The sequence below is a fragment of the Syngnathus floridae genome, chromosome 1 (assembly GCF_059516105.1).
Source record: "Syngnathus floridae isolate MCC-2025c chromosome 1, RoL_Sflo_1.0, whole genome shotgun sequence".
NCBI lineage: Eukaryota > Metazoa > Chordata > Actinopteri > Syngnathiformes > Syngnathidae > Syngnathus > Syngnathus floridae.
Window position 1 is genome coordinate 26,247,218 of NC_142413.1, and position 16,140 is coordinate 26,263,357.

The window sequence follows — 16,140 nt, forward strand, 5'->3', positions numbered from 1 at the left end:
AACCCTTCTCTTGCTTCATTAGCTTTCTCTTCTCTATCACACTCTTTGCACATACGTAGAAGTCGCTCTCAGTTAAGACTACAAGGTCACACATTATCACACAGGCTAGGCAGAGTCGCCTCCTTGCAGGAGGGTGGCCCAGAGTAGTATAAGAGCAGGAACCTCGGTGGTGGGCGTTAGACCTTCTTCCGCATCTCGCAGATAAGGAGCTGTGTATTGATCATTCTGGCATACATTAAATAGTTAAACTGTGAAATCTGCCTCTTGGTAATTACTGTTAGCATAGCGAGCATTAAAGATAGAGAACTGAGAACAAACCTAACAGATGGTGCCGGACCCTGGGTCTGTGCTCGCTTATCCTGTTTTTCAATATCACGCCATCTCTGCGGAAATTTCAACAATTCAACTGGGCCCAAAAATAAGGTGAGCAGAATACCTTCTTTTTGATAAGAACATTCTCTGCCTACCCCTAAGGGGACAGATTTTTTTAATTTCTGAGAACGAGGATTGTGTTTGTGGTCAAAATTCTGCTAAGAACTACTAAAAATATTGTAGTAACGTAAAACAGTGTGAGTTGTGGTAAATGCCAGAAAGATCGAAGTTTGTATTCTTTTGAAAGTGCTTGTGACCACTGTGTGAGGTTACGGAAGGCCATTGTGTGAGGTCTGGTTACGTACGTTAAAAAAAAAGCGCTTGTGACCACTGATGACAGATGACCTCCGTGTGAGGTCTGGCTAAATTGAATGTGCTCTGTGCTATTTAATGGAGTTAAATCAAATACAATCTTTTGAAATCGCTGTGGTGATTGTAAGATCATAATTGACCTTGTGAGGTTTATAATTAACCTCTAGCCAATCAACTTCCTGCTCTGGTGGTTGTGAGGTCATAATTGACCACTGTATTCGGCCAATACATTTCAATTCATTGGATGTTTTTTATTTCTTTTGTGAAATGATCATTACTTTGGTGTGAATTTTGAGTGAAAGACTTGGGAAAAATTGTTGGAGAGATTGCAAGTATAGTCAAAAAATGGCGGCGAGAAATCTAGGAGTGACAGAAGGTGGAAGGAGAACGCCAGGGGAGAAAATTTATGTTTTTGTGAGATTGTTAAAATTAAATTATCCCCATGAATACCAGAACACATATGAAGAAAAGTGCCAGATTTGGACCCAGAAATTGTTGGAGTTGGGAGTGGTCGGTCCCCTGGAGGGGGAAGCCCCAAATAAGGAGGCCAGAAGGGCCATTTTAAAGGAGTTAAGAACCAAAGAACAGTTGGCTATCAATGAGATGGTCATTGCAAATCTATGCGATTGAGTTAGAAAAAACAAAAGCAGGTCGGAAACATACAGGATTTGCTTAGATTTTTTCAGGATGTGTTTACTCATCCGTTTTTTGTGAGGAGGATGAAATTGAAAGTGAGCTTAAAGCTTCTGCTCAACAGGGGGAAGGGCAGTGTCATGTCAACTCAGAGGCAAATGCCACATTCACTCAAACAGGCACTCAAACAGGCAACTTGCAATCAGCTCCAAACCTCCCAACCTGCAGGGGGCAGCGAAAGACAAAACAGTCCAACTGGAACTATCTATATACTTCCTGTCCTGTAGCCTGCACGCCACGGAGAGCAGTGAACAAAGGAGAATTGTTTGGTAGCACTGGAATAGACAACAAAACATCACTCAGCTCACGGTCAAGACGCAACTGGTATGAAATGGACATTTGTATTGATTGTTGAGTAACTTTATCGATTTGAATGGTCAACCTAAGTTGAAATGTGAAGTTTGAGTACTTGTTTCAAAGTTTAAGTATGTCAATTGAGACAAATGTTTATTTTGAAATATAAGACCAGAAAAATGTTTATTTTGAATTACAATCACGATGAGACAAAATGTTTATTTTTACAGTCTTTATTTTCTGTACTTGTTTAAAGGTTTTCAACCTGATATGCAATCAACATTACAACCTTAATTGGGACCTAAAAGGAATGTAAACCCAATTAAAGGTGACGGGTCTCTTGATCGAATCGACTAACAATATTGCTTTAAGCGGTTACAGAATACATTTTTAGCCAAGCAAAGAAATCAAAAAGTAAAAATCACATTTGTGCGTCCATGCGTGACTCACACTCTGACATTTTAAGTTGCTTAGCTTATGTTAGAGCCATAAGTAGGAAATGTTTAAGTTAATTGTATTGTGGTTTGTTTTTTATTTTGTAAAATTGAGTTAAGACGATTGACATTTGTTTAGGCATTTTTATTGTGAAATTTTGTTTTATTTTGAAAGGTTTACTTCCTGTCAGGTTGTATTGCATTAGAACAAACCTTTTAGGGATCGTTTAGACAGTTGGATTACGTAGACACGGAGAAAAACAGTTTTTGACCGTGTAGATCGTGTACATAGTATATACTGTGTATTTTTTGGAAAGAAAGAAAAGGGAATTGTAAAACTGATTTATCGTAATTTTTGTATTTGTATTTTTTATAGATAAAGACCTTTTTGTTGAATTCACGGTTCGCACGCGTCCTTTACTACAAGTGTCTATGGAATGACACAGATATTGGATCTGTTGCCATAATATTAGTCAAAAACTGTCTCCAGGAGGATAAAAGGACATTGAAGAAAGAAGGAGACGAATGAGAGGAAGCTTTTGGAAGACGAGAGTTAGAAGTTAAGAAGACATTAAAGTAGAAGAATACTGTTACGTTCATGGACTATAAAAGCCCTTTTTGATCGTTTGTTGAAAAAGCTTGTTGGATATTGCTGAAATTAAAACATGGAGGAGAAACGATCGTTTGTTGCCGCATCGGACGCAATGCAGGCGAGTGACCACAAGAGGGAGCCAAAGTACACACAAAAGGCACTCGAGGAGAAACTCCAAAGGCTTATCGGACAAAGGGCAAAAATGGCTCATATTACGGCTAAAATGAAGGAAATGGACAACATGAAGAATAATGAAGAGCATGTTGATAAAATGGAGTCAGAAACACTTCAAAGTTTTTACAAGCTGCATGAAGAGTTCATATTGCTAAACAACAATATTGTACAGATGTTACCTGCAGATGAAGCTGACACAGATCAGCGTGACTGGTACGAGTCAAAGGCAGCTACTATTAAGCAGTTTTTGCATGAGACTGAAGGTTGGATTCAAGAACGTAAAAGAAGTGTTCACAATGAAGAGGAGGTTGCTCCATATGACAGTATTTCTGTAATAGCGGATCTTCGTCGTCAAAGAAGTAAGAGCAGATCGAGTTCCAGGACTGAAAGTTCTTCAGTTGTGTCAAACACGAGTTCAGTGGCTCGCATGAAAGAGGAGGCTAAAAGAGCAGCTCTTCTAGCACGAGCTGAATAGCTAAAAAAGAAGAAGGCAATTCAACTGCAGGAAGCAAAGTTGAAGGCTGAGTTGGATGAGCTAGAGATTGAAACTGCAATAGCAGCCTCTACTGCTAAGCTCAAAGTTTTCCAGAACCACGAGGATCCCCAAGATGCAATGAATGAATATGTGAAATACAGGCTGGAACAACCTTTGGCAAGTCTTCCAAGATCCCAACCTGTACTTGAAGTCCAGGCTCAGATGACAGCAGATGCTGAAGAGAAGGAAGATCATCCGATGTATGATGTGTCTGCTAGTATCACAAAACATTCATCTCATGCATATTTGTGTCATCCGGATCACTCAGATGGAGCCCCACCTATACGTCCTCAGGAGCCCACATCTACAGGTGACAGGATTTATGAGGTGATGCATCATCAAAACCTAATCACTGAAATGTTGGTCAAGCAGCAAAGCCTATCACTGCTGCCCAAGAGAGATATTCATGTGTTCTCAGGTGATCCACTCAAGTATAAATCTTTTCTCAGAGCATTTGACAATGCTATTGACAATAAGACACAAAATGAGAAAGATAAACTCTTCTTTCTGGAGCAATATACACGTGGAGAGCCACAAGATCTGGTGAGAAGCTGTGAACACATGACCCCAGAGAAAGGTTACAGAGAAGCCAGACAACTGCTTCATAAGCAATATGGCGATAATTTAAAAATAGCCATGGCTTACATCGAGAAGGCTTTAAAATGGCCACAAATAAAGACAGATGAGGTTAAGAGCTTAAACGCTTATTCTCTCTTCCTGATTGGTTGCCGAAACACGATGCAAGATGTTGACTACATGGAAGAAATGGACAACCCAACAAACATGAGAGTCATTCTGTCCAAATTGCCATACAAGATGAGGGAGCGATGGCGTAATGTGGCATTTGAAATGCAGGAGAATAAAGGAAGAAGAGCAAGGTTCACAGATCTGGTAGATTACATTGACAGACAAACAAAGATCGTCTCAGATCCATTGTTTGGTGATCTACAGGAAGTCAGTCTATCTACAAAACAAAAAGAAAAGAGCAGTTTTGTGAAGAGAGCAAAGGAAAGTACACCAAGAAGTAGCAGTTTTGCTACAAGTGTTGACACAGAAAAGCAGGAATTTTCACAGTCAAACCAAGTCACAAAGACTGATAACGGCAAACTAGCTCAGAATAACTGTTTGTACTGTGACAAAAATCACGGACTTGGGAACTGTGAAAAGTTCCAGAAGCTAGCACACAAGGACAAGATTGAATATTTGAAATTCAAAGGTTTGTGTTTTGGATGCCTGGTTCAAGGTCATTTGAGTAAAGATTGTTCAAGAAGACTGACATGTCAGTTATGTTCACGGAAACATCCAAGCATCCTACATGTACAACGTGAAGAAAAGACATCACCGAAAAATGAAAGAAACGCCACTTCTGAACCTCAGACCACTAGTGCTGTAAGCCAGGAGATGTGTGGATATACTGGGGCCGGGAGCAACAAAGAAGTTTTGGCCATTGTTCCAGTAAAGCTCAAGTCCAAGAAAGGCACACAGATAATTGAGACATACGCCTTCATAGATCCTGGCAGTTCGGCGACGTTTTGCACAGAGAAGATCATGAGAACACTGAACTTAAGAGGCAGAAAGACGGACATTTTGCTCCGAACTATGGGACAGGAGAAGCTTGTCCGTAGTCACATCCTGTCAGAACTGGAAGTCAGTGGATTTGAAGAGGAAAAATACATTGATCTACCTTCAGTGTTCACTCAACATGAAATTCCTGTCAAAAAGGCGAACATTCCTGATCAGAAAGACCTCCGGAAGTGGACATATTTGGATGAGGTGAACCTTCCAAGTATCAAGGCAGAAATTGGCCTGTTAGTTGGTTCTAATGCTCACAAAGCAATAGAACCATGGAAAGTCATCAATAGCCAAGGAGATGGTCCATACGCAGTGAAAACGTCGATTGGATGGATTGTCAATGGTCCTGTAAAGGGGGAAGAGGACGTTCAACAGTGTGAGAATGAGTTACCGAGGTTAACTGCGAACAGGATATCAGTGGCAAACCTTGAGGAATTGCTGATACAGCAATATAATTTGGATTTCACAGAGCGTAGCTGTGAAGACAAAACAGAGATGTCACAAGATGATCAACAGTTCATGAAGGATGTGGAACAGTCTTGTCAGTTCTTCGACGGACATTACTGTATAAGTCTCCCATTTAAGAACAAGCCTCAGAAGATGCCCAATAATCGCAGTCTAGTTGAGCAGAGAGCCGTCAATCTCAAGAAGAAACTTGTAAAAAACCCTGATTTTCATGCTGACTATAAAGTCTTCATGCATGACATCATAGCAAAGGGTTACGCTGAAAAGGTGCCTGCAAACAGTTAGTGCAACGATGGAGAAGTGTGGTACATCCCACATCACGGGGTGTATCACCCAAGGAAGAAGAAAATCAGAGTTGTTTTTGACTGCAATGCAACATATCAGGGAGTTTCACTGAATAACCAGTTACTCCAAGGCCCAGACCTCACAAATACCTTGATTGGAGTTTTGACAAGGTTTAGAGAGGAGAAGGTTGCATTGATGGCTGACATAGAGGCAATGTTTTACCAAGTCAGGGTACCCTCAAATGACTCTGATTTTCTGCGTTTTCTATGGTGGCCTGATGGAGATTTGAACGGAAAACTGGAGGAGTATAGAATGACAGTACATATTTTTGGAGCCACTTCGTCTCCAAGTTGTGCTAGTTTTGCCTTAAGAAAGACAGCCGAATACAAAGAAGATGAGACAACAGCTGAAGCCTCTAAAGCAATCAAGAGGAAGTTTTACATGGACGACTGTTTGGCAGCGGTGGCTTCAGAGGACCAAGCAATAGCACTTTCACAATCTCTGAAAGTTCCATGCTTGCAGGGTGGATTCAACTTGACAAAATGGGTCAGTAACAGCAGAAAGGTTCTGTCATGTATTTCTGAAAATGAAAGAGCTGCAAAGATGAAGGATTTAGACTTGAACAAAGACACTCTGCCTACCGAAAGAGCTCTGGGAATACACTGGTGTACAGAGTCGGACACTTTCACATTTAAGGTGAATGTACCAAGAAAACCTGCCACAAGGAGAGGAATTCTTTCAGTTGTTAACTCAGTTTATGATCCTCTGGGTTTAATTTCCCCATGTATTCTTCCTGCCAAGATGATTTTGAGGGAACTCTGTCAAAGAAAATTGAGCTGGGACGAGGATGTTGGAGAAGGATATTTGCAAAGATGGATGCCGTGGGTTTCAGAACTCGAGGAACTTTCCAGCTTCCACATAAAGAGATGTATGAAACCAGATGATTTCTGTCCCACATCTAAAGCAGAGCTGCACCATTTCTCGGATGCAAGTGATATTGGTTATGGTACTGCTACATACCTATTGCTGATCAATGAAGATGGACGGAGGAGCTGCGGATTGCTCATGGCTAAATCCAGAGTTGCCCCACTGAAGAAAATAACAGTCCCTAGGATGGAACTGACTGCTCCAGTCATAGCAGTGAAAGTCGACAGACTGTTAAAACAGGAGCTGGAGACCCCCCTTGGAGCGTCTGTTTTTTGGACAGACAGCCTGACTGTACTTAGGTACATACAGAATGATGCTTCACGTTTCAAGACTTTTGTGGCCAACTGGGTTGCATTCATAAGGGAAGCTACTTCACCATCTCAATGGAGATACGTGAATGGTTCACTTAATCCAGCAGATACGGCTTCACGTGGTACAAAATTTACCACTCTTATCCAGAACCACAACTCGATTTGTGGTCCACATTTTCTTTATCAAGAGGAGTTTGAGTGGCCTACCAGACCTGACATACCAAGCACCATGAATGAGGACAGTGAGATCAAGAAGACAGCGCTGGTCAGTCTCTTGACCATGACTGAAATTACACCCATGAAGAGACTGGTGGAATACTACTCTGACTGGCACAAGCTGAAAAAGGCTGTTGCATGGATGCTACGCATGAAGGATCTGCTTCACTACCTTGTTGAGAAGAGAAGAGAATGTAAAGAGGTTATTTCCCTGAAAGAGACAGAATCATTGAAGCAATACCAGAAAGTGCATGAAGAAATGATGAGACTGAGAAAGTCAGTGAAAGGAAAACCTTTGTCTGTTCAGGACTTGGAAGATGCAAATGTTGTGCTAATACGTCACAGTCAAAGAGAGATGTTTTCAGAAGAGTTGTCTGCACTCTTAAGTAATGATTCACATATAAAGAGGTCACATCCGCTTTCCAAATTGGATCCTTTTCTGCACAATGGCATCATCAAAGTTGGAGGTCGATTGAACAAATCAGCCATGCCAGAAGAAGCAAGATGCCCAACTGTGTTGCACAAAGAACATCACATTGCTAAGCTGATTCTGCAACAGGTTCATCGACATAATGGTCACTGCGGAAGGAACCAGCTGGTTGCAAAGGTCAGACAGCAATACTGGATACCAGGACTGAACAGAGCTGCCCGCACAACAATATCCAAATGCATCACATGCAGGAAAATACATGCAAAGCCTGCAGTCCAAAAGATGGCAGACTTATTGGAGGAACGTGTACTCCCAGATAAACCTCCGTTCACGCATGTGGGAGTAGACTATTTTGGACCTTTTGGTGTAAAGAGAGGACGCAGCATAGTGAAGCGCTATGGCGTTCTGTTTACATGCTTTGCACTTAGAGCAGTACACATAGAGGTTGCTCACTCATTGGATACCTCATCATGCATAAATGCCATCAGAAGGTTTATATGTAGAAGAGGTCAAGTTTCTACCCTGTAGTCAGATAATGGCACTAATTTCATTGGTGCCGAAAAAGAACTTAGAGAAGCCATGGCTGAGCTTGATCATTCTAAAATAAGAGAGGATCTGATGTCAAAAGGTATTGCATGGACCTTTAACACACCAACCGCCTCCCATCAAGGTGGAATATGGGAAGGACAGATTCGCACCGTCAGGAAGGTGTTGAACTCTGTGTTGAGGCAACAAACATTAGATGATGATGGCCTTCACACACTATTATGTGAAGTGGAAGCAGTCATAAATGATCGTCCTTTGACTGTTGCATCAGATGATCCAAATGACTTGGAGGTTTTGACCCCAAACCATCTTCTGTTGTTAAAGAAGCAGCCGATCCTTCCTCCAGGCTTATTTAACAGTGATGATACATACTCGCGTCGAAGATGGAGACAGACACAATACATGGCCGATCTGTTTTGGTCAAGATGGACAAAGGAATATCTTCCATTGCTACAAGAGAGACAGAGATGGCGGACTCAAAGAAGAAATTTTGTCGCTGGAGATCTTGTTCTCATTGTTGACAATTCAGCCCCAAGGAATACTTGGTTGACTGGAAGAATCCAAAAGACCTTCCCGGACTCCAGAGGAATTGTGCGACGAGTTCAAGTTCAAACCAAGTCTAGTTTGTTGGATAGACCTATAAGTAAACTCTGTTTGTTACAGGAGGCAGAATGAGTCAGGAAAAGACTGTTAGTTGACTCACAGGCAAAACCTTGATAGATTTTGTTAGGTTAATAACTATATGGCTCTTTTTGAGGTGTAATTGTTATCCATCCTGCCTATACAATTAGGGGCCGGAATGTTAGAGCCATAAGTAGGAAATGTTTAAGTTAATTGTATTGTGGTTTGTTTTTTATTTTGTAAAATTGAGTTAAGACGATTGACATTTGTTTAGGCATTTTTATTGTGAAATTTTGTTTTATTTTGAAAGGTTTACTTCCTGTCAGGTTGTATTGCATTAGAACAAACCTTTTAGGGATCGTTTAGACAGTTGGATTACGTAGACACGGAGAAAAACAGTTTTTGACCGTGTAGATCGTGTACATAGTATATACTGTGTATTTTTTTGGAAAGAAAGAAAAGGGAATTGTAAAACTGATTTATCGTAATTTTTGTATTTGTATTTTTTATAGATAAAGACCTTTTTGTTAAATTCACGGTTCGCACGCGTCCTTTACTACAAGTGTCTATGGAATGACACAGATATTGGATCTGTTGCCATAATAGCTTATTTTGGCCCCTTTTTTGGTCTCATGTTTTGGTCTGGCGCCATCTTTTGGACAAATTTGGAATTTCAGCTCTGGCAATTTATTCCTGTGAACAATCCATTTTTTACCATTTGCACCTTTTTTTCCCCCCATGTTACCTGACAACGTCGACGCAGGGCAGTTGCAACCTTTGACCCTCATGACCCTGTCTGGGGTGCAAACTTTCCAGACGGCCATAAAATATGGTCCGTCGGTGACAAAGTTGTCCTCGCGCTCTTTCCTCAGATTGGGGTTGGGAAACTGTCGCTCTTCATCGAGACACTGAACTATCATTTTCAACCCTTTGTGAATCTCTCACTGCAAATCAACGATGGACAAAATAGAGAGATTCAGGCTATTAGACTGATGGTCTTGCAAAACAGGATGGTTCTGGACTTGTTGACGGCAGCGCAAGGTGGTGTGTGCCACATCATCGGGACTTCCTGTTGCACATACATACCAGGAGAAAATGACACCCACATCAACGACGCCATGAATTCACTGAAGAACTTACAGCAGGCCATGTCTAATGACAATGTCCTACATCAGTTTGATTTCTTTTCATGGCTGTTCTCTGGCAGCTGGTGGCAACTGTTTTTGAAATTGCTGTCTCCTGTGCTTGTTGTGCTGGTGGTGTTGTGCTTGTTTACAACCTGCGTTATCCCATGTTTGAAGTCTGCTGTGACGAGGTTTGTGTCTTCTACTGTACCCCAAGTCCATATACAACTTCTTAGAGATGACGGATGTGATGATGATAATGAAACATGGATTGCGTAGATGCTGTTCTGTTGAGCATGTTTTACAGAAACTTGATGATTTGACCATCGAAAATGCTTCGCAAGTGATGGATACAATGATGTACTGTTCCTGTGTTTTTCTTTTTCTTTTATTTTTTTTTGTTGTTAACATTCTGGTCGCCTTAGGCAAAGGGACCGTGTAAGAATTTTCCTGCTAATAACATCTGGCCGGCAGGTTTTTCGCTTACACAATAAGTTTGATCTGGGGTATTAAGGTAATGCCTCATCTTCACTGGAAAGTGTTGCTATCATTGTTTGGTGTTTTATATATATATATTTTTTACTATTCTTCTTTCTTTATTATATGCATATAGATATGTGTTTTTTTTACTTGTCTTTGTTATTTGGGGTGGCATAATCATATGATAAAACAGGAGGGAAATGTTAGGGTTTTACAGAGTATCCTTATCGTATGATTATGTTGGAATGCAACCGGTAATGAATCCCATTCTATACAAGGTCGTAAAACACCCCCTGATATGTTTTGACTAGAGCACAAGGGCTTCCTATTCAGTCTACTCTTGCCCCCACTCTTTCTCTTAATAAATATGTCCTTGCAGTTGGGAGAGCTTGAGACTCCACTCCTTCAACGTGTGAAGTCTCCACCTGCAGGTGTCTAAAAGAACTTGCTTGTCTCTCGTGTGGTTCTTGCGAAATAAGTTGGAGTGAGCAAATCTCTAACATTTTGGTGCCGAAACCCAGGACCTCTCATACCCATCATCTGGCTGACGGAGGACGACACGCTGTACACCGTCGACGGGCCAGCGTCCACTAGCCGGACCTGGTAAAGAAAGACCTGGGAAGGAAATTCTTCGCTGGGCCAGCATCTTAGGTCTGCCTTCGTCTGACAGAGGTGGATTGACGGGACCCGGCAGTGCAACGAACCAGGGGACAAGTAAGTTAAAGGCCTCAAGTTGTGTGATTGTGTTGTTGTGAAACGCGTAAAAAAAAAAAAAAAAAGCACAGGTGCACGAGAGATACGGCTTTGGTTTGTCCGAGCTATGAGATACGGTTTCGGTTTGTCCGAGCTATGAGATACGGCTTTGGTTTAGCCGAGCCATGAGATACGGCTTTGGTTTGTCCGAGCTATGAGATACGGCTTTGGTTTGTCCGAGCTATGAGATACGGCTTTGGTTTGTCCGAGCTATGAGATACGGCTTTGGTTTGTCCGAGCTATGAGATACGGCTTTGGTTTGTCCGAGCCATGAGAAAAATAAAAAGCGCTTGAGTTTGTGTGGTTGGGAGTGTGACTGGTAGGATAAATTGACTAAATAGCAGTTCTAGCATTGATCCACGGCAATAATACAGGCTAGTAATTTGTTGAAAGGTCAATTTAAACCTGCATTGAGGATCCTCAAAGACATAATTAAATAAATAAGTAATAAATAAGTAATAATAATAATAATAATATTTTTGAGAAAAAGAAATTGTATAACCTAAAACTACAAGAATTAATATGGGAAATAAATCTCTACCTCTTGACGGAGATGAGAAGTACATGGCGAGTAGATTTCTTAATTGTATGCAATATATGCCGAAGTGGAAGAAAAAGTATGGAGTAGAAGGGAAGTTGAGAGTTGAAGTGTGGAAGATAGTAGTTGATGTTTTAGAAGAGAGTGTGAATAAAAAGAAAAATGGACTGAAAAAGAAAAGAAAAGAGAGAGAATTGGATTGTGCTAAAATGTGGTTAAAAGCTTCACAAGAGAGAAGAGAACAAATCCAAAAGACAAAAGATAGAAAGATGAAAGGTGATGAGGCTGAGACTATGTTTGTCAGGCCGGAAGACAATGAGGCCACAGCTCGAGCAGAGGAGCAAGAGGGGCCTTCCGCTCGTACAAAAAACTTGTATCCAAGCTTAACAAACCTGCAGCCCCCCCCCCCCCCCCCCCCTTATAACAGCAAAAGAAGTCAGGGTCACATTATTAGAAGTCCTGTACAAACAAGAAGTTTGACCACTGCTGCTAGATTTTCTCAAAATTTAGACAAGGTTGATGTGTGCCCAATGATACAGGTGCCAAATCCTATTGTAGGGGAAGACACACCCCCACATACATGTTTTCTGGCCATGGACTTTGGAAGAGGCAAGTAAAGCAGTTGAAGGGGTTACCCCTGTTGCTGAAGACCCAGATAAATGGGCAGAGGACATGGCTGGAATTATACATTCCTATAGACTGAATGGACATGAGGCAGGAGAAGCTGCAATGTCCTCCTTGGGAAAAGACTGGGCAAAGGTTAGAGGAAATTATACAGACAGAAATAATCAAGGGCCTTTTCCCTATCCCGTTGAGGGAAATCAATTGGGAGGGGAGTATGCAGCACAATGGAATGGTCTTGTGCAAAGAGTGCGAACTATATTTCAAAGATGAGCGAATTATGGTCATTTGGCAGGAATAAAACAGAAGCCTGGCGAAGATACTGATGATTTTCGTTTGAGATTTGAAAAAGAATTCAGGGTGCATAGTGGCATCCCATTCAATGATACAGCTGAGAGTGCTTATCAGCAACAGCTTAAAAATGCGCTCCTCACTAATTTCCGCCCTGAAATAGGCAACTGGGTGAGGAAACATTTGGTGGAAGTGGATGTTGCAAGTGTGACAACAACTATGCAATGGGCTAGACATGCTGAAAAAGTGATCAAAAAAGGCAAAAGTTCTGATGTATTTCATCTAGATAATGATGATGAACTAGATGAAGATACAACAGTCTTCTTCCAAGGGTCCCAGCAAGGCAGAGGAAGAGGTAGAGGCCAACAAGGTCGCAGGCCGCCATATAATTCAAAACCCCCACGAGGTTCTGACAACTGTTGGAACTGTGGGAAATGAGGACACCTTGCAAGGGAGTGTCATCGGGCAAAACAATATCAATCAAAGGATGCAGGAAGGGGTAGAGGAAAGGCCAAATTCTCAGCATGACTAGATTCCCCCCCTTTGACCTCTGGTGCTCCTATAGAGGAAGAAATAGTAGATGTCCATACAGCATGGGACATTCTGAGTGCATTAAAAGAAAAACCATATGTCACTCTAAACATTGGAGGAAGTGATGTCGAGTTTTTGTGTGATACCGGGGCTTGTAAAACCGTGATAAAAACTAAAGTCCCAAATCTAAAGGCCTCCCAAAATACTATTTGGGTGAAATCTGCTGATGGGCAGGTACACAAGGAGAGTATCTCTAATCCAGTTGAAGTGAGCGATAAGGAAACTGGAAGCATGGTTTCAGTTTCGATTGTCCTATCTCCAAAATGTCCCATAAACCTGCTGGGACGAGATCTGATGACTCGGTTGGGAATTGCAATAATTCCAGTAAAGGATGGCATGCGAGCATGTAGAGTGAGAGATGTGGACTCATATGCTGCACAAGCAGGTGAACAGATTTACTGCTCCTATGCCATCCCTCCTGAACGAAATCCTAAACTCCCAAACAGATTGCTGAGTGAAGCTCGAAAACAATTGTCCCAACCTGAATCAGAAATGACTTGTAATGAATTACATGTCACCATGAATATTCTCACTGATCCACAAGATGACTATATTGGAAGTTTCCTGAGTGACACAGAAGTAACTTTAACAATCACTGCTCTGTACACTGATCGCAGGTCATTTGCAGCTCCTGCTGTGCTCCTGCCCGCTCCTCAGAAAGACAGATACAAATTGTCGGCTGTACCCCACATCTCATTGTTTAAACCTCACAGTATAACGTGGGCAGATGTGGGTTCCCGAATTAAACTTGCTGGATCTGTGACTGATTATGAGGACAAAGGTGATGGGTGGAGCTACAGTACCAGTTGTGACGTGTGGAAGCAAACAGTGTGTGAAGTAGCTGTAGGCAGAGCAGGCGCTTCCCTGACTAGTTGACATTTGTTTGAATGAAAAGGAGGAGGAGGAATTGGCCAGGCTTCCTGAAAAACTGTGGACCAAGGGCCCATCTGATGTAGGACTTTTAAAATCCATTTCCCCAGTACAGATCGAACCAAGATCAGAGTGGCGTCAAAGAGTTAAGCAATATCCTTTAAAAAAGGAGGCAATGAAAGGGACTTAAATGTTATAAATGATCTTTTGACAGGAGGAATCATTAGGGAGTTCTCGGATTCTCCTTGCAACACTCCCATTTTTCCAGTCCAAAAGGCCGACAAAATTAATTGGCGAATGATACAAGATTTACGAGCAGTGAATGATGCAGTGCAAACAAGAGCACCCAATGTGCCTGACCCACACACACTTCTGAACACTTTGAAACCTAATCAGAAGTTTTTCACAGTAATTGATCTCAGAAATGCATTTTTCTCAGTGCCAATTCACCCAGACTCACAGTTTTGGTTCGCTTTTACCTTTAAAGGACAAAGCTATACATACACCAGATTGCCACAAGGATTTGCTGATAGTCCAACTATTTTCACTCAAGCTATCATGGCCTGTTTGGCTGATTTTCAAATGTCAAACAAAAGCCAACTTCTAGTTTATGTAGATGATCTCCTGGTAGCCTCTGAAACTGAAGCTGCTTGCAAGGCAGACTCCTTAGCATTGTTACACTATCTCTGCAAAACAGGGAATAAAGTGAACAAAAATAAGTTACAATGGGTCAGACAGGAAGTGAACTATTTAGGTCACACTTTGTCGGCTTCTGGAAGACAGATACAAAGAACCAGAAAGCAGATTATTTCAGATGCACCGAAACCTGAAACAAAAAAAAACAAATGATGTCATTTTTGGGGCTCTGCAATTACTGCAGCGCAAGGATCCCACATTATGCGGAAAAAACACAACCGCTGCTGGATATTGTGCATGGAGTTCCCATAACAATGACAGAAAAAATCATGTGGACACCAGTAGCGGATGATGCTTTTGTAGTGCTGAAACAGGCTCTGGTAGAAACCACAACTCTTATCTTGCCAGACTACAATGAAACCTTTGTGCAAACAGCAGACTGCAGGAATGGCTTTATGACCTCAGTGCTGGTGCAGAGTCATGGCAGCAAACTAAGACCAATTGCATTTTATTCAAAAAAACTGGATCCAGTGGCTCTGTCTTTGCCAGACTGTGTCCAAGCAGTATGCGCGGCAGCGCTTGCAGTGAGACAATCTGCAGATGTGGTCCTCTTTCACAAAATGGAGCTGCTAGTTCCACATGGTGTAGATGTGTTGCTGCTGCAAAGCAAAATGAACTTTTTGTCACCAGCCAGACATCTGTCCTACACTGCTATACTTCTGTCACAACCACACATCGTGATAAAGAGGTGCACAGTCCTTAACCCAGCAACGTTGATCCCGTTGCCAGGGGATAGTCCTCTAACACCTCGTCACTGGCAAAGAAAGCTCAGCGCCACCTGTACTTCCTGCGGAAGCTCAGGCGTGCATGTGCTCCTCAGGCAGTCCTGTCTACATTCTACCGTGGCACCATTGAGAGCGTCCTCACCAGTTGCATCGCTGTCTGAGGTGGTAACTGCACTGAACAGAACTTGAAGGCCCTGCAGCGCATAGTGAATACGGCTGGTAAGATTATTGGTGCTTCGCTCCCCTCCCTGAAGGACATTTACACCTCCCATCTCGCCCGCAAGGCAACCTCGATTGCCAGAGATGTGAGTCACCCGGCTCACTCTTTGTTTGACCTTCTGCCCTCTGGGAAGAGGTACAGGAGCCTGCGCTCCCGCACCACCAGACTCGCCAACAGCTTCTTTCTCCAGGCTGTTAGGGCCCTGAACTCGCTACCCCCTTCTGCGTAGCGTGCGGCACTGTTGCGCTATTTTCGGGAATGTCTGCTGTACGCGCACTTGCTCCTTTTTTTTTTCCTGCTCCTCTTATTTATTTATTTATTTATTGTTGTGTTATTTATTCATTATTTATTCAGCACGCTTTTGTTATACTTGTTTACTTGTTTGTCTGTTGTGAGCCATGTCTTGTCACCGTGGGATAGGGGGGAACGAAATTTCGGTTTCTTTGTGTGTC

At 42.1% G+C, this 16,140-nt stretch overlaps 1 long non-coding RNA gene across 1 annotated transcript in view; it reads left to right on the forward strand.

The window, feature by feature from the left end:
• The first annotated feature begins 1,606 nt into the window (after window positions 1-1,606).
• Window positions 1,607-16,140, forward strand: part of LOC148404740 (uncharacterized) — a 64,665-nt gene continuing 50,131 nt past the window's right edge. The window contains exon 1 of the long non-coding RNA XR_015861464.1: window positions 1,607-1,701. This is a non-coding gene — a long non-coding RNA (uncharacterized LOC148404740). The remainder of the gene's footprint in view (window positions 1,702-16,140) is intronic.